The sequence below is a fragment of the Hyla sarda genome, unplaced genomic scaffold (assembly GCF_029499605.1).
Source record: "Hyla sarda isolate aHylSar1 unplaced genomic scaffold, aHylSar1.hap1 scaffold_1344, whole genome shotgun sequence".
NCBI classification, from domain to species: Eukaryota; Metazoa; Chordata; class Amphibia; order Anura; family Hylidae; genus Hyla; species Hyla sarda.
Window position 1 is genome coordinate 1 of NW_026607970.1, and position 20,035 is coordinate 20,035.

General features: G+C 46.1%; 7 non-coding genes and 1 pseudogene across 7 annotated transcripts; all 8 read left to right on the forward strand.

Annotated features, from left to right (window-relative positions):
- The first annotated feature begins 125 nt into the window (after window positions 1-125).
- Window positions 126-316, forward strand: LOC130305921 (U2 spliceosomal RNA). The gene has a single exon (XR_008855336.1). It is a non-coding gene; the product is annotated as a U2 spliceosomal RNA (small nuclear RNA).
- Window positions 317-2,403: 2,087 nt separating this feature from the next.
- On the forward strand, window positions 2,404-2,594 carry LOC130305932 (U2 spliceosomal RNA). Its single transcript, XR_008855347.1, has one exon. It is a non-coding gene; the product is annotated as a U2 spliceosomal RNA (small nuclear RNA).
- A 2,078-nt stretch (window positions 2,595-4,672) lies between these two features.
- On the forward strand, window positions 4,673-4,863 carry LOC130305943 (U2 spliceosomal RNA). The gene has a single exon (XR_008855355.1). It is a non-coding gene; the product is annotated as a U2 spliceosomal RNA (small nuclear RNA).
- Window positions 4,864-6,948: 2,085 nt separating this feature from the next.
- On the forward strand, window positions 6,949-7,139 carry LOC130305934 (U2 spliceosomal RNA). Its single transcript, XR_008855349.1, has one exon. It is a non-coding gene; the product is annotated as a U2 spliceosomal RNA (small nuclear RNA).
- Window positions 7,140-9,231: 2,092 nt separating this feature from the next.
- On the forward strand, window positions 9,232-9,422 carry LOC130305945 (U2 spliceosomal RNA). The gene has a single exon (XR_008855356.1). It is a non-coding gene; the product is annotated as a U2 spliceosomal RNA (small nuclear RNA).
- A 2,093-nt stretch (window positions 9,423-11,515) lies between these two features.
- Window positions 11,516-11,733, forward strand: LOC130305944 (U2 spliceosomal RNA; annotated as a pseudogene).
- A 5,389-nt stretch (window positions 11,734-17,122) lies between these two features.
- LOC130305938 (U2 spliceosomal RNA) lies at window positions 17,123-17,308 on the forward strand. Its single transcript, XR_008855353.1, has one exon. It is a non-coding gene; the product is annotated as a U2 spliceosomal RNA (small nuclear RNA).
- Window positions 17,309-19,388: 2,080 nt separating this feature from the next.
- Window positions 19,389-19,579, forward strand: LOC130305937 (U2 spliceosomal RNA). Its single transcript, XR_008855352.1, has one exon. It is a non-coding gene; the product is annotated as a U2 spliceosomal RNA (small nuclear RNA).
- Window positions 19,580-20,035: the final 456 nt, after the last annotated feature.

Here is a 20,035-nt window from a genome sequence, read left to right on the forward strand (position 1 = left end):
TGTACTGGTGGTTGACTGCCCCCCAGCCCAGAGTGTGCATGGAAAATTGTCTGGCAGCCTCCCTGACAGCAAGCAGTGATAGTGCCCATGAAGGGGACCTTGTTGGGCCCGCCCCTTTCACGGTTATCGCTTCTCGGCCTTTTGGCTAAGATCAAGTGTAGTATCTGTTCTTATCAGTTTAATATCTGATACGTCCCCTATCTGGGGACCATATATTAAATGGATTTTTGAGAACGGGGGCCGATTTCGAAGCTTGCTTCCGTCGCCCTATGCATTGACCCGATATGGCAGTATCTTCGGGTACAGTGCACCACCCCCTTACAGGGTTAAAAAGAAAGATTCCTACTTTCATTGCTACCTGCTTGCTGGCTAGCCAGCTAGCCAGCCCTGTGGGCCTTGCTGCTGCTGCTGCTGCAGCCAAAAAACAAAAGGTGGTGCTGCTGCTGCTTCTGCTTCTGCTTGTGTCTGGCCGCTGTTGGAGCGTCCAGGCACAGGACTTCTGCTGCTGCTGACTAAATGGCCTCCTTAATTGGATCATTTGAGTAGCCAGCACACCTGTGCAGGTAGGGCATGACATGATAGGCAGCTGCCTTGATAGCGGGTGGGTGCTGAATGTTCCTAATTGACAAAATAAGATTAATGCTTATGAAGAAATATAAAATCTCATCCCTTCCCCAATATCGCGCCACACCCCTACCCCTTAATTCCCTGGTTGAACTTGATGGACATATGTCTTTTTTCGACCGTACTAACTATGTAACTATGTAACATAACATGGGGGGGGGGGGGTCTCCTGGCTGTTCACACAGGTGTGTCATTGCTGTACATTGACCATGCATTGCTTCTGTGGTATTGCAAAGGCAAAGACAAATGCTTCCAGCCATCCATTGCACTAATGGATTGGTCATCAGCTGGCTGTCTATGTCCCGCATCAATATAGACCAAAGTACAGAGGGTTAGGCTATGCTATTGTGCACCTACCTGATGCATCAGAAGGTGCGAGGCCCTTGCTAAATTCTGTGCACAGACTTTGAGATCTATGCTTTAGACTGTATCTAAACCTGCTCCAACATGGACTGACATTCTGGCCTACTTTCAGCCGATGCGACTTGTCTGTCGCTGAACAGTCGCTTTTTATGTATTCAGCACCTATGTATAATGTTGTAAAAATGCTCTAGAAGCTAAAGTCGCAGAAATGTCACACATATTTGGCCTGCAACTTTCTGTGCGACAAATTCAGACAGGAAAAATCAGTATAAATCCTTAGAAAATTATCCCCCAGTGTCTCCATCTGCTGGCGGTATTGAATAAGCATTGCTGCACTGATGGGGTATGCATTAGACGAAAAAAAAGAAGAAAAAGAAGAATAATACGCCCAGAAAAGAGGCGAAAAGGAGAAAAACGTAAAAAAACGTGAAAAAAAAGTAAGAGGAAGAGAAGGGAAAAAAAGGTGGAAATGGGTTTAAAAGTGATTTCGGCGGAGAAATATATATATATATATATATATATATATATATATATATATATATACGCGCACACACACACATATATATAAACGTATTCTCCGTTGAGATATTGCAGCCGCTGCTGTGTCCAGGCCCAGGAGCCTTAGCACTGTGCTGTGATGTCACTCAATACCACTGACATCACTAGGTGTAAACAACATCTCTCCTTTGCTGTGTATGTGACTATGGAGCTGTTTGGTGATGTCGTCTATTATGGCCTTCATAGAAGCAACAGGAGATTGTTGCATCCATCTAGAACCCTCAGAACTACAGTGCTATGATGTCACTCACTTCCACAGGCCTTGCAGAGTGTAAACAACAACAACCCAGCTTTGTTGTGTATGTAACCATAGGGATTTGTGATGTCACCTAGAACCTTCACAGCAGCGACAGCTTTATGAGGAGCATCAGCACTGCTCTGCCTGAGCAGAACCATCACCGCCATAGGTTGTCAAATAACCCGGGTTTAACCCACACAGGTAAGTCCAATGGGGTGCAGGCATGTCCTCTATGCTTACAGCTTCCCGTGGGTGTTGGTTTGATACCGTTTGGGGACAGCCAAGGAGGCATCTGCAGGCAACAAAGGTAGGTGTGTGCTTGTGTGTGTGTTTCCTATGCAGATCCTAAGCCCAGTGTCACATGCAAGTAGGAGGAGTAAGAAGGGTTCCTGGCAAATCCGGGTTATGGATTGCATTTAAAAAGGCCCCGTGGGAGTGCAATGGGCCCCTGTCTTGCTGCTTAGCAATAATGGTATGGGTTTAGGTTCTGCTGTGTGTACTGGTGGTTGACTGCCCCCCAGCCCAGAGTGTGCATGGAAAATTGTCTGGCAGCCTCCCTGACAGCAAGCAGTGATAGTGCCCATGAAGGGGACCTTGTTGGGCCCGCCCCTTTCACGGTTATCGCTTCTCGGCCTTTTGGCTAAGATCAAGTGTAGTATCTGTTCTTATCAGTTTAATATCTGATACGTCCCCTATCTGGGGACCATATATTAAATGGATTTTTGAGAACGGGGGCCGATTTCGAAGCTTGCTTCCGTCGCCCTATGCATTGACCCGATATGGCAGTATCTTCGGGTACAGTGCACCACCCCCTTACAGGGTTAAAAAGAAAGATTCCTACTTTCATTGCTACCTGCTTGCTAGCTAGCCAGCCCTGTGGGCCTTGCTGCTGCTGCTGCTGCAGCCAAAAAACAAAAGGTGGTGCTGCTGCTGCTTCTGCTTCTGCTTGTGTCTGGCCGCTGTTGGAGCGTCCAGGCACAGGACTTCTGCTGCTGCTGACTAAATGGCCTCCTTAATTGGATCATTTGAGTAGCCAGCACACCTGTGCAGGTAGGGCATGACATGATAGGCAGCTGCCTTGATAGCGGGTGGGTGCTGAATGTTCCTAATTGACAAAATAAGATTAATGCTTATGAAGAAATATAAAATCTCATCCCTTCCCCAATATCGCGCCACACCCCTACCCCTTAATTCCCTGGTTGAACTTGATGGACATATGTCTTTTTTCGACCGTACTAACTATGTAACTATGTAACATAACATGGGGGGGGGGGGTCTCCTGGCTGTTCACACAGGTGTGTCATTGCTGTACATTGACCATGCATTGCTTCTGTGGTATTGCAAAGGCAAAGACAAATGCTTCCAGCCATCCATTGCACTAATGGATTGGTCATCAGCTGGCTGTCTATGTCCCGCATCAATATAGACCAAAGTACAGAGGGTTAGGCTATGCTATTGTGCACCTACCTGATGCATCAGAAGGTGCGAGGCCCTTGCTAAATTCTGTGCACAGACTTTGAGATCTATGCTTTAGACTGTATCTAAACCTGCTCCAACATGGACTGACATTCTGGCCTACTTTCAGCCGATGCGACTTGTCTGTCGCTGAACAGTCGCTTTTTATGTATTCAGCACCTATGTATAATGTTGTAAAAATGCTCTAGAAGCTAAAGTCGCAGAAATGTCACACATATTTGGCCTGCAACTTTCTGTGCGACAAATTCAGACAGGAAAAATCAGTATAAATCCTTAGAAAATTATCCCCCAGTGTCTCCATCTGCTGGCGGTATTGAATAAGCATTGCTGCACTGATGGGGTATGCATTAGACGAAAAAAAAGAAGAAAAAGAAGAATAATACGCCCAGAAAAGAGGCGAAAAGGAGAAAAACGTAAAAAAACGTGAAAAAAAAGTAAGAGGAAGAGAAGGGAAAAAAAGGTGGAAATGGGTTTAAAAGTGATTTCGGCGGAGAAATATATATATATATATATATATATATATATATATATATATATATACGCGCACACACACACATATATATAAACGTATTCTCCGTTGAGATATTGCAGCCGCTGCTGTGTCCAGGCCCAGGAGCCTTAGCACTGTGCTGTGATGTCACTCAATACCACTGACATCACTAGGTGTAAACAACATCTCTCCTTTGCTGTGTATGTGACTATGGAGCTGTTTGGTGATGTCGTCTATTATGGCCTTCATAGAAGCAACAGGAGATTGTTGCATCCATCTAGAACCCTCAGAACTACAGTGCTATGATGTCACTCACTTCCACAGGCCTTGCAGAGTGTAAACAACAACAACCCAGCTTTGTTGTGTATGTAACCATAGGGATTTGTGATGTCACCTAGAACCTTCACAGCAGCGACAGCTTTATGAGGAGCATCAGCACTGCTCTGCCTGAGCAGAACCATCACCGCCATAGGTTGTCAAATAACCCGGGTTTAACCCACACAGGTAAGTCCAATGGGGTGCAGGCATGTCCTCTATGCTTACAGCTTCCCGTGGGTGTTGGTTTGATACCGTTTGGGGACAGCCAAGGAGGCATCTGCAGGCAACAAAGGTAGGTGTGTGCTTGTGTGTGTGTTTCCTATGCAGATCCTAAGCCCAGTGTCACATGCAAGTAGGAGGAGTAAGAAGGGTTCCTGGCAAATCCGGGTTATGGATTGCATTTAAAAAGGCCCCGTGGGAGTGCAATGGGCCCCTGTCTTGCTGCTTAGCAATAATGGTATGGGTTTAGGTTCTGCTGTGTGTACTGGTGGTTGACTGCCCCCCAGCCCAGAGTGTGCATGGAAAATTGTCTGGCAGCCTCCCTGACAGCAAGCAGTGATAGTGCCCATGAAGGGGACCTTGTTGGGCCCGCCCCTTTCACGGTTATCGCTTCTCGGCCTTTTGGCTAAGATCAAGTGTAGTATCTGTTCTTATCAGTTTAATATCTGATACGTCCCCTATCTGGGGACCATATATTAAATGGATTTTTGAGAACGGGGGCCGATTTCGAAGCTTGCTTCCGTCGCCCTATGCATTGACCCGATATGGCAGTATCTTCGGGTACAGTGCACCACCCCCTTACAGGGTTAAAAAGAAAGATTCCTACTTTCATTGCTACCTGCTTGCTGGCTAGCCAGCTAGCCAGCCCTGTGGGCCTTGCTGCTGCTGCTGCTGCAGCCAAAAAACAAAAGGTGGTGCTGCTGCTGCTTCTGCTTCTGCTTGTGTCTGGCCGCTGTTGGAGCGTCCAGGCACAGGACTTCTGCTGCTGCTGACTAAATGGCCTCCTTAATTGGATCATTTGAGTAGCCAGCACACCTGTGCAGGTAGGGCATGACATGATAGGCAGCTGCCTTGATAGCGGGTGGGTGCTGAATGTTCCTAATTGACAAAATAAGATTAATGCTTATGAAGAAATATAAAATCTCATCCCTTCCCCAATATCGCGCCACACCCCTACCCCTTAATTCCCTGGTTGAACTTGATGGACATATGTCTTTTTTCGACCGTACTAACTATGTAACTATGTAACATAACATGGGGGGGGGGGGTCTCCTGGCTGTTCACACAGGTGTGTCATTGCTGTACATTGACCATGCATTGCTTCTGTGGTATTGCAAAGGCAAAGACAAATGCTTCCAGCCATCCATTGCACTAATGGATTGGTCATCAGCTGGCTGTCTATGTCCCGCATCAATATAGACCAAAGTACAGAGGGTTAGGCTATGCTATTGTGCACCTACCTGATGCATCAGAAGGTGCGAGGCCCTTGCTAAATTCTGTGCACAGACTTTGAGATCTATGCTTTAGACTGTATCTAAACCTGCTCCAACATGGACTGACATTCTGGCCTACTTTCAGCCGATGCGACTTGTCTGTCGCTGAACAGTCGCTTTTTATGTATTCAGCACCTATGTATAATGTTGTAAAAATGCTCTAGAAGCTAAAGTCGCAGAAATGTCACACATATTTGGCCTGCAACTTTCTGTGCGACAAATTCAGACAGGAAAAATCAGTATAAATCCTTAGAAAATTATCCCCCAGTGTCTCCATCTGCTGGCGGTATTGAATAAGCATTGCTGCACTGATGGGGTATGCATTAGACGAAAAAAAAGAAGAAAAAGAAGAATAATACGCCCAGAAAAGAGGCGAAAAGGAGAAAAACGTAAAAAAACGTGAAAAAAAAGTAAGAGGAAGAGAAGGGAAAAAAAGGTGGAAATGGGTTTAAAAGTGATTTCGGCGGAGTATATATATATATATATATATATATATATATATATATATATATATACGCGCACACACACACATATATATAAACGTATTCTCCGTTGAGATATTGCAGCCGCTGCTGTGTCCAGGCCCAGGAGCCTTAGCACTGTGCTGTGATGTCACTCAATACCACTGACATCACTAGGTGTAAACAACATCTCTCCTTTGCTGTGTATGTGACTATGGAGCTGTTTGGTGATGTCGTCTATTATGGCCTTCATAGAAGCAACAGGAGATTGTTGCATCCATCTAGAACCCTCAGAACTACAGTGCTATGATGTCACTCACTTCCACAGGCCTTGCAGAGTGTAAACAACAACAACCCAGCTTTGTTGTGTATGTAACCATAGGGATTTGTGATGTCACCTAGAACCTTCACAGCAGCGACAGCTTTATGAGGAGCATCAGCACTGCTCTGCCTGAGCAGAACCATCACCGCCATAGGTTGTCAAATAACCCGGGTTTAACCCACACAGGTAAGTCCAATGGGGTGCAGGCATGTCCTCTATGCTTACAGCTTCCCGTGGGTGTTGGTTTGATACCGTTTGGGGACAGCCAAGGAGGCATCTGCAGGCAACAAAGGTAGGTGTGTGCTTGTGTGTGTGTTTCCTATGCAGATCCTAAGCCCAGTGTCACATGCAAGTAGGAGGAGTAAGAAGGGTTCCTGGCAAATCCGGGTTATGGATTGCATTTAAAAAGGCCCCGTGGGAGTGCAATGGGCCCCTGTCTTGCTGCTTAGCAATAATGGTATGGGTTTAGGTTCTGCTGTGTGTACTGGTGGTTGACTGCCCCCCAGCCCAGAGTGTGCATGGAAAATTGTCTGGCAGCCTCCCTGACAGCAAGCAGTGATAGTGCCCATGAAGGGGACCTTGTTGGGCCCGCCCCTTTCACGGTTATCGCTTCTCGGCCTTTTGGCTAAGATCAAGTGTAGTATCTGTTCTTATCAGTTTAATATCTGATACGTCCCCTATCTGGGGACCATATATTAAATGGATTTTTGAGAACGGGGGCCGATTTCGAAGCGTGCTTCCGTCGCCCTATGCATTGACCCGATATGGCAGTATCTTCGGGTACAGTGCACCACCCCCTTACAGGGTTAAAAAGAAAGATTCCTACTTTCATTGCTACCTGCTTGCTGGCTAGCCAGCTAGCCAGCCCTGTGGGCCTTGCTGCTGCTGCTGCTGCAGCCAAAAAACAAAAGGTGGTGCTGCTGCTGCTTCTGCTTCTGCTTGTGTCTGGCCGCTGTTGGAGCGTCCAGGCACAGGACTTCTGCTGCTGCTGACTAAATGGCCTCCTTAACCTTAATTGGATCATTTGAGTAGCCAGCACACCTGTGCAGGTAGGGCATGACATGATAGGCAGCTGCCTTGATAGCGGGTGGGTGCTGAATGTTCCTAATTGACAAAATAAGATTAATGCTTATGAAGAAATATAAAATCTCATCCCTTCCCCAATATCGCGCCACACCCCTACCCCTTAATTCCCTGGTTGAACTTGATGGACATATGTCTTTTTTCGACCGTACTAACTATGTAACTATGTAACATAACATGGGGGGGGGGGGTCTCCTGGCTGTTCACACAGGTGTGTCATTGCTGTACATTGACCATGCATTGCTTCTGTGGTATTGCAAAGGCAAAGACAAATGCTTCCAGCCATCCATTGCACTAATGGATTGGTCATCAGCTGGCTGTCTATGTCCCGCATCAATATAGACCAAAGTACAGAGGGTTAGGCTATGCTATTGTGCACCTACCTGATGCATCAGAAGGTGCGAGGCCCTTGCTAAATTCTGTGCACAGACTTTGAGATCTATGCTTTAGACTGTATCTAAACCTGCTCCAACATGGACTGACATTCTGGCCTACTTTCAGCCGATGCGACTTGTCTGTCGCTGAACAGTCGCTTTTTATGTATTCAGCACCTATGTATAATGTTGTAAAAATGCTCTAGAAGCTAAAGTCGCAGAAATGTCACACATATTTGGCCTGCAACTTTCTGTGCGACAAATTCAGACAGGAAAAATCAGTATAAATCCTTAGAAAATTATCCCCCAGTGTCTCCATCTGCTGGCGGTATTGAATAAGCATTGCTGCACTGATGGGGTATGCATTAGACGAAAAAAAAGAAGAAAAAGAAGAATAATACGCCCAGAAAAGAGGCGAAAAGGAGAAAAACGTAAAAAAACGTGAAAAAAAAGTAAGAGGAAGAGAAGGGAAAAAAAGGTGGAAATGGGTTTAAAAGTGATTTCGGCGGAGAAATATATATATATATATATATATATATATATATATATATATATATACGCGCACACACACACATATATATAAACGTATTCTCCGTTGAGATATTGCAGCCGCTGCTGTGTCCAGGCCCAGGAGCCTTAGCACTGTGCTGTGATGTCACTCAATACCACTGACATCACTAGGTGTAAACAACATCTCTCCTTTGCTGTGTATGTGACTATGGAGCTGTTTGGTGATGTCGTCTATTATGGCCTTCATAGAAGCAACAGGAGATTGTTGCATCCATCTAGAACCCTCAGAACTACAGTGCTATGATGTCACTCACTTCCACAGGCCTTGCAGAGTGTAAACAACAACAACCCAGCTTTGTTGTGTATGTAACCATAGGGATTTGTGATGTCACCTAGAACCTTCACAGCAGCGACAGCTTTATGAGGAGCATCAGCACTGCTCTGCCTGAGCAGAACCATCACCGCCATAGGTTGTCAAATAACCCGGGTTTAACCCACACAGGTAAGTCCAATGGGGTGCAGGCATGTCCTCTATGCTTACAGCTTCCCGTGGGTGTTGGTTTGATACCGTTTGGGGACAGCCAAGGAGGCATCTGCAGGCAACAAAGGTAGGTGTGTGCTTGTGTGTGTGTTTCCTATGCAGATCCTAAGCCCAGTGTCACATGCAAGTAGGAGGAGTAAGAAGGGTTCCTGGCAAATCCGGGTTATGGATTGCATTTAAAAAGGCCCCGTGGGAGTGCAATGGGCCCCTGTCTTGCTGCTTAGCAATAATGGTATGGGTTTAGGTTCTGCTGTGTGTACTGGTGGTTGACTGCCCCCCAGCCCAGAGTGTGCATGGAAAATTGTCTGGCAGCCTCCCTGACAGCAAGCAGTGATAGTGCCCATGAAGGGGACCTTGTTGGGCCCGCCCCTTTCACGGTTATCGCTTCTCGGCCTTTTGGCTAAGATCAAGTGTAGTATCTGTTCTTATCAGTTTAATATCTGATACGTCCCCTATCTGGGGACCATATATTAAATGGATTTTTGAGAACGGGGGCCGATTTCGAAGCTTGCTTCCGTCGCCCTATGCATTGACCCGATATGGCAGTATCTTCGGGTACAGTGCACCACCCCCTTACAGGGTTAAAAAGAAAGATTCCTACTTTCATTGCTACCTGCTTGCTGGCTAGCCAGCTAGCCAGCCCTGTGGGCCTTGCTGCTGCTGCTGCTGCAGCCAAAAAACAAAAGGTGGTGCTGCTGCTGCTTCTGCTTCTGCTTGTGTCTGGCCGCTGTTGGAGCGTCCAGGCACAGGACTTCTGCTGCTGCTGACTAAATGGCCTCCTTAATTGGATCATTTGAGTAGCCAGCACACCTGTGCAGGTAGGGCATGACATGATAGGCAGCTGCCTTGATAGCGGGTGGGTGCTGAATGTTCCTAATTGACAAAATAAGATTAATGCTTATGAAGAAATATAAAATCTCATCCCTTCCCCAATATCGCGCCACACCCCTACCCCTTAATTCCCTGGTTGAACTTGATGGACATATGTCTTTTTTCGACCGTACTAACTATGTAACTATGTAACATAACATGGGGGGGGGGGTCTCCTGGCTGTTCACACAGGTGTGTCATTGCTGTACATTGACCATGCATTGCTTCTGTGGTATTGCAAAGGCAAAGACAAATGCTTCCAGCCATCCATTGCACTAATGGATTGGTCATCAGCTGGCTGTCTATGTCCCGCATCAATATAGACCAAAGTACAGAGGGTTAGGCTATGCTATTGTGCACCTACCTGATGCATCAGAAGGTGCGAGGCCCTTGCTAAATTCTGTGCACAGACTTTGAGATCTATGCTTTAGACTGTATCTAAACCTGCTCCAACATGGACTGACATTCTGGCCTACTTTCAGCCGATGCGACTTGTCTGTCGCTGAACAGTCGCTTTTTATGTATTCAGCACCTATGTATAATGTTGTAAAAATGCTCTAGAAGCTAAAGTCGCAGAAATGTCACACATATTTGGCCTGCAACTTTCTGTGCGACAAATTCAGACAGGAAAAATCAGTATAAATCCTTAGAAAATTATCCCCCAGTGTCTCCATCTGCTGGCGGTATTGAATAAGCATTGCTGCACTGATGGGGTATGCATTAGACGAAAAAAAAGAAGAAAAAGAAGAATAATACGCCCAGAAAAGAGGCGAAAAGGAGAAAAACGTAAAAAAACGTGAAAAAAAAGTAAGAGGAAGAGAAGGGAAAAAAAGGTGGAAATGGGTTTAAAAGTGATTTCGGCGGAGAAATATATATATATATATATATATATATATATATATATATATATATATATATATACGCGCACACACACACATATATATAAACGTATTCTCCGTTGAGATATTGCAGCCGCTGCTGTGTCCAGGCCCAGGAGCCTTAGCACTGTGCTGTGATGTCACTCAATACCACTGACATCACTAGGTGTAAACAACATCTCTCCTTTGCTGTGTATGTGACTATGGAGCTGTTTGGTGATGTCGTCTATTATGGCCTTCATAGAAGCAACAGGAGATTGTTGCATCCATCTAGAACCCTCAGAACTACAGTGCTATGATGTCACTCACTTCCACAGGCCTTGCAGAGTGTAAACAACAACAACCCAGCTTTGTTGTGTATGTAACCATAGGGATTTGTGATGTCACCTAGAACCTTCACAGCAGCGACAGCTTTATGAGGAGCATCAGCACTGCTCTGCCTGAGCAGAACCATCACCGCCATAGGTTGTCAAATAACCCGGGTTTAACCCACACAGGTAAGTCCAATGGGGTGCAGGCATGTCCTCTATGCTTACAGCTTCCCGTGGGTGTTGGTTTGATACCGTTTGGGGACAGCCAAGGAGGCATCTGCAGGCAACAAAGGTAGGTGTGTGCTTGTGTGTGTGTTTCCTATGCAGATCCTAAGCCCAGTGTCACATGCAAGTAGGAGGAGTAAGAAGGGTTCCTGGCAAATCCGGGTTATGGATTGCATTTAAAAAGGCCCCGTGGGAGTGCAATGGGCCCCTGTCTTGCTGCTTAGCAATAATGGTATGGGTTTAGGTTCTGCTGTGTGTACTGGTGGTTGACTGCCCCCCAGCCCAGAGTGTGCATGGAAAATTGTCTGGCAGCCTCCCTGACAGCAAGCAGTGATAGTGCCCATGAAGGGGACCTTGTTGGGCCCGCCCCTTTCACGGTTATCGCTTCTCGGCCTTTTGGCTAAGATCAAGTGTAGTATCTGCATTTGGTCTGGTCGGAAGGTGTCTGTGGTACCCCGCTTCTCGGCCTTGGGGGATTGTCTCTCCTTACGGAGGGACTTCACCCCCTTGCTGCTATTGGGGAGCGGGCTTAGTCCACAGACAACGGGTTGCGATCCCCCTGTCTCTGGGACCTTGTGTCTCAGAAGGCATTTTCGGTACGTTGAGCGTTACCTGTAGCTTCGGAAGCACCTAGGGTACCCCCGACCTCTGCCTTGGGTAAGGGTTCCGCTTTTATAGCGGGATTCCGAGCCCCTGCTGCTATTGGGGAAGGGGCTTAGTCCCTGGGTGTGGAAGATGCCGTTCTCCTGGGCTTTCCCCTCTGGGGAAATGTCGATGCGAAATACCATCCGCATAGAGGTGTCGGAGAGCCATCGTCAGTTGAAGAACCTCCGCTTCATTGCGGAGGTGATTCTTCTTGACTACTTCCGCCTCAATAGGGAGGACATCCTGTGTCTAAATGACCAGGAAAGCCGTGGCCTGTATACCGTCACCTTCACGGCCACGGCGTGTTGCGATAACATCTATGCAACCTTGTCTGGTGCGGACCAGAGGGACGATCGACTCGACGGTCTTTCGTTCCAGTTCCTCTATGGTGAGGAACATATACCGTTGGTGGTGGCTATGCACAGCCCTCATGTGACCACGGAGGATATAGCCACTTTTCTTCGACGATACTGCGAAGAGGTGCGATTCGCAAACAAAATCTTGAACTCCGTGCGGTTCTGGAACGGCAAGAGGAAGTTCTGGGTCAAGCTCCGTAAGGATCCCGGTGGTATTGGGGGTCTTTGCCATCCGCCCCCAAATTTTGCCATCGGGAGAGTTCGGGGCTTCCTGTTCTATCCTCAAATGCCTATGTATTGCCGAAATTGCTTGAGGTTTGGCCACACCCAGGAGACCTGCGGCGCGGAGCGTGTGATTCGCTGCAATAGGTGTGGCCAAGAAGGTCACATAGCCTCAAGATGTAGCCATACGATAAGGTGCAACCTCTGCGGAGAGGAAAATCACGATTTTAATTCCTGTCCCCATAAAGCAAAAACTACGATGGGTGGGTCAAGGCTGGGCCCACCCAAAGAGGGGACAGGACAAAAGACGTCCTTTTTTAAGATGCCCAAACCCCAGATGGCAGGTACTGATGGGTCCAGGCCCAAGACCTCTGGTGCTCCATCGGGGGGCCCACCGGTGGTAGTGCTAGGGGGAGGCCATGGGGATTCCACGAAGCCCGGGCGGGTGATCGAGTTTACTGCCCGGGAAATTGAAAGACGTCGATCGACTTCCTACCTGGCTCAAGAGCCCGCCAAAACTTCTGAAGGGGGCTCACCTGTGGCGGGTGGCAGCCGACGGGCCTCGGTGGGGGCAGAGGTGGACCCAAAATTGCAGCATAAGCCAGGTACTGGCTTGGCCCAGGGTCGCCCTGCTCCGGACGAAGAGGCCCCGGTGAAAGCCCGCCGGAAGGGGAGCCAGGTGGCCAGGTCTGAGCCCGGTCCTGTTACTCCGCCTATACAGGACAGGGCCAAGAAGACAAGTGGCGCCAAACCAGGGTTTGCTGCCCCGCCAGCAGTGGACCCGGTGGGTAAAACTGGCCATCGTCGATCGATGGGGAAGTTGGAGCAACAGTCCTCAGCAACGCTTGCTGGGGAACAAGCGATGAAAACTTCCCAAGGTAGCGGCAAAGGTTCCGGAAAAGAGGCCTCACAGGCCCCTGTGCAGCAGTTCCAGTCGTCAAAAGATGAAAGAAGACGCAGATCCATCAGCCGGGGGCCAGAGATTACATCGAGTGAGAGCAACACAGAGGATATGGACAGCAGTGTGACATTTAAAAGACAAAGAGAAGAAGAAGAGGAAGACATTCAAAGGAAAGCGGCGTGCCGTAGTTCGGACGAGAGCGAGCTCAGGGTCGGGGCATCATCGATCTCAAGCTCCGACCCTCAGAACATCAAGGAGCTGATGACCCCGCAGGCGGGGGATGACGGTACGCAGCTTATTATTGACTTTGATTCTCCAAGCACGGACTCTCCATAAACTATGCCTATCCCTGTAAAAATTGCCTCACTCAATGTGAGGTCCTTAAAGAGCCCTGATCGCAGGGCTGCTTTATTTTCTTATCTAGAGACATGTGACTTTGACCTTTGCCTGCTACAAGAATGTGGAATCCCTAGTAAAATGGACTATAAAGACTTAAAAGAAGACTGGAAGCTGGGCCCATCCATATGGTCCGGTGCAAATGACTGTCGTTCTGTGGGTGTTGGGCTGCTCTGCCGAGGCCAGTCCTTTTCTATTCATACAGTAACTGAGATTGTGCCTGGCAGAGCTCTTTTAATTCATCTATATTTTAATGGACTTTTAATTCGTGTTTTAAATGTGTATGCCCCTCCTGATAAACAGGAGCGGGCAGAACTATTTGAAATTTTACCACTGTTTTGTGTTGGGTCTTCCCCCCTGCTGGTGGGAGGTGATTTTAACTGCATACGTGATGGGGAACACCGGCAGGGTGGGGATATTAATCGTAAAGACCGCACTTCTTACCTGCTTAAAAATTTTATTGATGATTTTAATTTGAAAGATTGCTGGAAGGATCTCTTGCCGGAGGACCCGGGCGCCACATGGTCCAATGGAAGAGTGAGCTCCAGAATCGATTTTATTTTTTCCTCTAGAGCTTTTAAACCCCTGAAATGCACGCTCGAGCAGAATATCTTCTCTGATCATAAGCTCCTCTTGGTGGGCCTGGAGCTAGAGGGGGAGCAAAAAGCAAAAAGGGGCCTCTGGAGATTAAACACCACACTCCTAGAGGACCCTGAGATAAAAGAGGAGTTTGTGCGGACCTACCAATGCTGGCAATCACAAAGAAAACCCCATGAGCCTATGCTGCACTGGTGGGAGGGCACCAAATCTAAAATCAGATTTTTTTTTATCAAAGCAGGTAAGAAGAAGGCAAAAATGGAAAAACAGTGGTTTTATGTTCTTAACATGCGTTTAAATGTACTTTTTAAATTGAAAGAAGCTGGTATGGATGTAGAAAATGATATTTTAAACCTTAAAACTGAAATAAAACATGCCATAGAAAAGAAAGGGAAACAAATCATTTTTAACTCACATGTGCAGCACCTGGAGGAGGGCGAGAAATGTTCCCGTTTCTTTTTTAAAAAAGTGATGAATAGGAGGGATATCATCCAAAACCTTGAGGGTGAATCCACTCCAAAAGGCATGTTAGATGCAGTTTTTAACTTCTACCAGCTTCTTTTTAATAAGAAAGATCTTAATCCATCCTTTTTAGAACATGTTCTTAATTCCCTTGATTTTAAGCTAGATGTTTTAGACCAGGAGGTTTTATCCCGTGATCTTAACTTAGATGAACTTTTATTTGTTTTTAAAAGTTTTTCTAGTGGGAAGGCCCCTGGGGAAGATGGTTTACCCATCGAATTTTATTTAGCTTTTTGGGATATTTTAAAGGATGATATGGTTTTATTGTATAAAGAAACTTTTATTGTTAATGAACTTCCCCCTTCCTGGAGGAGGGGGATTGTATCATTACTTTTTAAAAAGGGTGAAAAGGATATGCTAAAAAATTGGCGCCCCATCACACTTTTAAATGTCGATTATAAAGTTTTAGCCAAGTTATTAGCTGTCCGTTTTAAACCTTTTATTCATAAATTAATTCACCCAAATCAGGTTTGTGGGGTACCTGGAAGGTCTATAGCTGAATCCCTAAATATTTTAAGAGATGTTTTATGGTATTTTAAGGATAGAAATCAAACTGTAGCAATTTTATCCTTAGACTTTGAAAAAGCCTTTGATAGGGTCTCCCATGAATACCTGTTTTTAGTTCTTAAAAAGATGGCAGTGCCTGAAACGATTTTAAGCCGAATCATGCTTTTATACCGATCCTGTTTTAGTCAAGTCTCTGTTAATGGCTTTTTAACCAGCGGTGTTCCTCTTTTATCAGGTGTCAAACAGGGCTGCCCCCTGTCCCCACTCCTTTTTATTTGCGCAATCGAACCACTGATGGCCCTCCTCAGAAAAGACCGGGTAGTAAGAGGCGTACCGATACCTGGTGGAGGAGGGACCCATCTAAAGGTGTTGGGGTACATGGATGATGTCACCATACTGTGCCCGGACTCTCCATCCATGAGGGGGGCATTGAGGAACACCAGCTATTTCTGCGAGGTCTCTGGTTTTAAGCTAAACACAGATAAATGTGACTGTTTTTATATTGGCTCCTGGGATTCATCCATCACCCCAGGAGTTACAATGCAACAGGATCAAATTAAAGTTTTAGGTATTGTTTTTAACCAGGTCAATGATGGGAGCCCTAACTGGGATTCAGCTATAGCTAAGATGGAGAAGAAGATTTTAATGTGGAATCTTAGAAACCTTACCATGGAGGGGAAGATTTTAATAATAAAGATGGTTTTACTCCCTATTATGCTATACATTGCCATGGTATTTCCTCCATCTATTTTATACATTAAAAAAGTAACTAGAATTGTTTTTACTTTTTTATGGGGTTCAAAAATGGAGAAATTAAAGCGTGATTTTATGTACAAAAGTAAAGATAATGGCGGGAAAGATGTTCCTAACCTTTTTACTTTCTTTTACATAAAGTATTTCTGTTTCTGTTTTAAAATTATTAAATCCGATGGCATTTTTAGCTGCTTTTTAAGGTACGCTGCGGGCATGGTTTTTAAAAGATGGTTGCGCATCCCTCTGAACGCTCCGGTGCTTCTGTGTCCCCCAAAACATTATGTGGTGTTGGAAAAGACAGTCAGGCTCCTAGGTCTCCAAGATTTGGAGCCTGACATACTGGGGGACCAGAGAAAGGTATCAAAGGTCCTCAGGCGGAGTGAGGTTACCCTGGCAGTGTCCAATTTCACACAGGCAAGATCCAAAAAGGTATGGCGGAACGTGTACGGGAAGTTTCTGGCGAATGTACACAGGGATCTTGCCTGGGCAATCGTCCACCAGTGCCTCCCTACTCGTGAGTTCCAGCACAGGCGAGGACTGGTGGCGAGAGCCAAGTGCCCGAGAGATGGCTGCGGAGTGGACGAAACGGTGCTGCACATATTTTGGAACTGCCCTTTTGCACGGGAGCTTTGGAGGAAGGTAGGCCCACTTTTGAAGTGGGCCTGCGGCCTAAAAGATTTTAATCACGAATGTGTCTTTTACGGTCTTTTTAACTGCCCCAATTTTAAACAGCAGATGATCTGCTGGATGATTATTAATTGTTTTAAAAATGCCATCTGGAAAGTTAGGAACATCTTACTTTTTAAACATGATTTTATTGATGTTAAAAACTGTATAAAGCTGGCCCTGAGTGAGATGTACATCTATTACCTAAGAGACAAGAAACAGTTGGGGGCCAGCGAGGCAGCATCCATGTGGTGTCTGCCTCTATGGAACGAAATAACAATATAATCAGTTTTTATGACATTTGTATAATGTTTTATCCTGCCATTTTTATTTTTTCTCCTTTTATTACTGGTTTTATTATTTGTATTTTAAAACTTTTGTGAACCTTTTATTATTTTGCATTTTAAATTTTGTATGGTTTCTTATTTATTCAATAAAATTTTGTTGAAACCTTATCTGTTCTTATCAGTTTAATATCTGATACGTCCCCTATCTGGGGACCATATATTAAATGGATTTTTGAGAACGGGGGCCGATTTCGAAGCTTGCTTCCGTCGCCCTATGCATTGACCCGATATGGCAGTATCTTCGGGTACAGTGCACCACCCCCTTACAGGGTTAAAAAGAAAGATTCCTACTTTCATTGCTACCTGCTTGCTGGCTAGCCAGCTAGCCAGCCCTGTGGGCCTTGCTGCTGCTGCTGCTGCAGCCAAAAAACAAAAGGTGGTGCTGCTGCTGCTTCTGCTTCTGCTTGTGTCTGGCCGCTGTTGGAGCGTCCAGGCACAGGACTTCTGCTGCTGCTGACTAAATGGCCTCCTTAATTGGATCATTTGAGTAGCCAGCACACCTGTGCAGGTAGGGCATGACATGATAGGCAGCTGCCTTGATAGCGGGTGGGTGCTGAATGTTCCTAATTGACAAAATAAGATTAATGCTTATGAAGAAATATAAAATCTCATCCCTTCCCCAATATCGCGCCACACCCCTACCCCTTAATTCCCTGGTTGAACTTGATGGACATATGTCTTTTTTCGACCGTACTAACTATGTAACTATGTAACATAACATGGGGGGGGGGTCTCCTGGCTGTTCACACAGGTGTGTCATTGCTGTACATTGACCATGCATTGCTTCTGTGGTATTGCAAAGGCAAAGACAAATGCTTCCAGCCATCCATTGCACTAATGGATTGGTCATCAGCTGGCTGTCTATGTCCCGCATCAATATAGACCAAAGTACAGAGGGTTAGGCTATGCTATTGTGCACCTACCTGATGCATCAGAAGGTGCGAGGCCCTTGCTAAATTCTGTGCACAGACTTTGAGATCTATGCTTTAGACTGTATCTAAACCTGCTCCAACATGGACTGACATTCTGGCCTACTTTCAGCCGATGCGACTTGTCTGTCGCTGAACAGTCGCTTTTTATGTATTCAGCACCTATGTATAATGTTGTAAAAATGCTCTAGAAGCTAAAGTCGCAGAAATGTCACACATATTTGGCCTGCAACTTTCTGTGCGACAAATTCAGACAGGAAAAATCAGTATAAATCCTTAGAAAATTATCCCCCAGTGTCTCCATCTGCTGGCGGTATTGAATAAGCATTGCTGCACTGATGGGGTATGCATTAGACGAAAAAAAAGAAGAAAAAGAAGAATAATACGCCCAGAAAAGAGGCGAAAAGGAGAAAAACGTAAAAAAACGTTAAAAAAAAGTAAGAGGAAGAGAAGGGAAAAAAAGGTGGAAATGGGTTTAAAAGTGATTTCGGCGGAGAAATATATATATATATATATATATATATATATATATATATATACGCGCACACACACACATATATATAAACGTATTCTCCGTTGAGATATTGCAGCCGCTGCTGTGTCCAGGCCCAGGAGCCTTAGCACTGTGCTGTGATGTCACTCAATACCACTGACATCACTAGGTGTAAACAACATCTCTCCTTTGCTGTGTATGTGACTATGGAGCTGTTTGGTGATGTCGTCTATTATGGCCTTCATAGAAGCAACAGGAGATTGTTGCATCCATCTAGAACCCTCAGAACTACAGTGCTATGATGTCACTCACTTCCACAGGCCTTGCAGAGTGTAAACAACAACAACCCAGCTTTGTTGTGTATGTAACCATAGGGATTTGTGATGTCACCTAGAACCTTCACAGCAGCGACAGCTTTATGAGGAGCATCAGCACTGCTCTGCCTGAGCAGAACCATCACCGCCATAGGTTGTCAAATAACCCGGGTTTAACCCACACAGGTAAGTCCAATGGGGTGCAGGCATGTCCTCTATGCTTACAGCTTCCCGTGGGTGTTGGTTTGATACCGTTTGGGGACAGCCAAGGAGGCATCTGCAGGCAACAAAGGTAGGTGTGTGCTTGTGTGTGTGTTTCCTATGCAGATCCTAAGCCCAGTGTCACATGCAAGTAGGAGGAGTAAGAAGGGTTCCTGGCAAATCCGGGTTATGGATTGCATTTAAAAAGGCCCCGTGGGAGTGCAATGGGCCCCTGTCTTGCTGCTTAGCAATAATGGTATGGGTTTAGGTTCTGCTGTGTGTACTGGTGGTTGACTGCCCCCCAGCCCAGAGTGTGCATGGAAAATTGTCTGGCAGCCTCCCTGACAGCAAGCAGTGATAGTGCCCATGAAGGGGACCTTGTTGGGCCCGCCCCTTTCACGGTTATCGCTTCTCGGCCTTTTGGCTAAGATCAAGTGTAGTATCTGTTCTTATCAGTTTAATATCTGATACGTCCCCTATCTGAGGACCATATATTAAATGGATTTTTGAGAACGGGGGCCGATTTCGAAGCTTGCTTCCGTCGCCCTATGCATTGACCCGATATGGCAGTATCTTCGGGTACAGTGCACCACCCCCTTACAGGGTTAAAAAGAAAGATTCCTACTTTCATTGCTACCTGCTTGCTGGCTAGCCAGCTAGCCAGCCCTGTGGGCCTTGCTGCTGCTGCTGCAGCCAAAAAACAAAAGGTGGTGCTGCTGCTGCTTCTGCTTCTGCTTGTGTCTGGCCGCTGTTGGAGCGTCCAGGCACAGGACTTCTGCTGCTGCTGACTAAATGGCCTCCTTAATTGGATCATTTGAGTAGCCAGCACACCTGTGCAGGTAGGGCATGACATGATAGGCAGCTGCCTTGATAGCGGGTGGGTGCTGAATGTTCCTAATTGACAAAATAAGATTAATGCTTATGAAGAAATATAAAATCTCATCCCTTCCCCAATATCGCGCCACACCCCTACCCCTTAATTCCCTGGTTGAACTTGATGGACATATGTCTTTTTTCGACCGTACTAACTATGTAACTATGTAACATAACA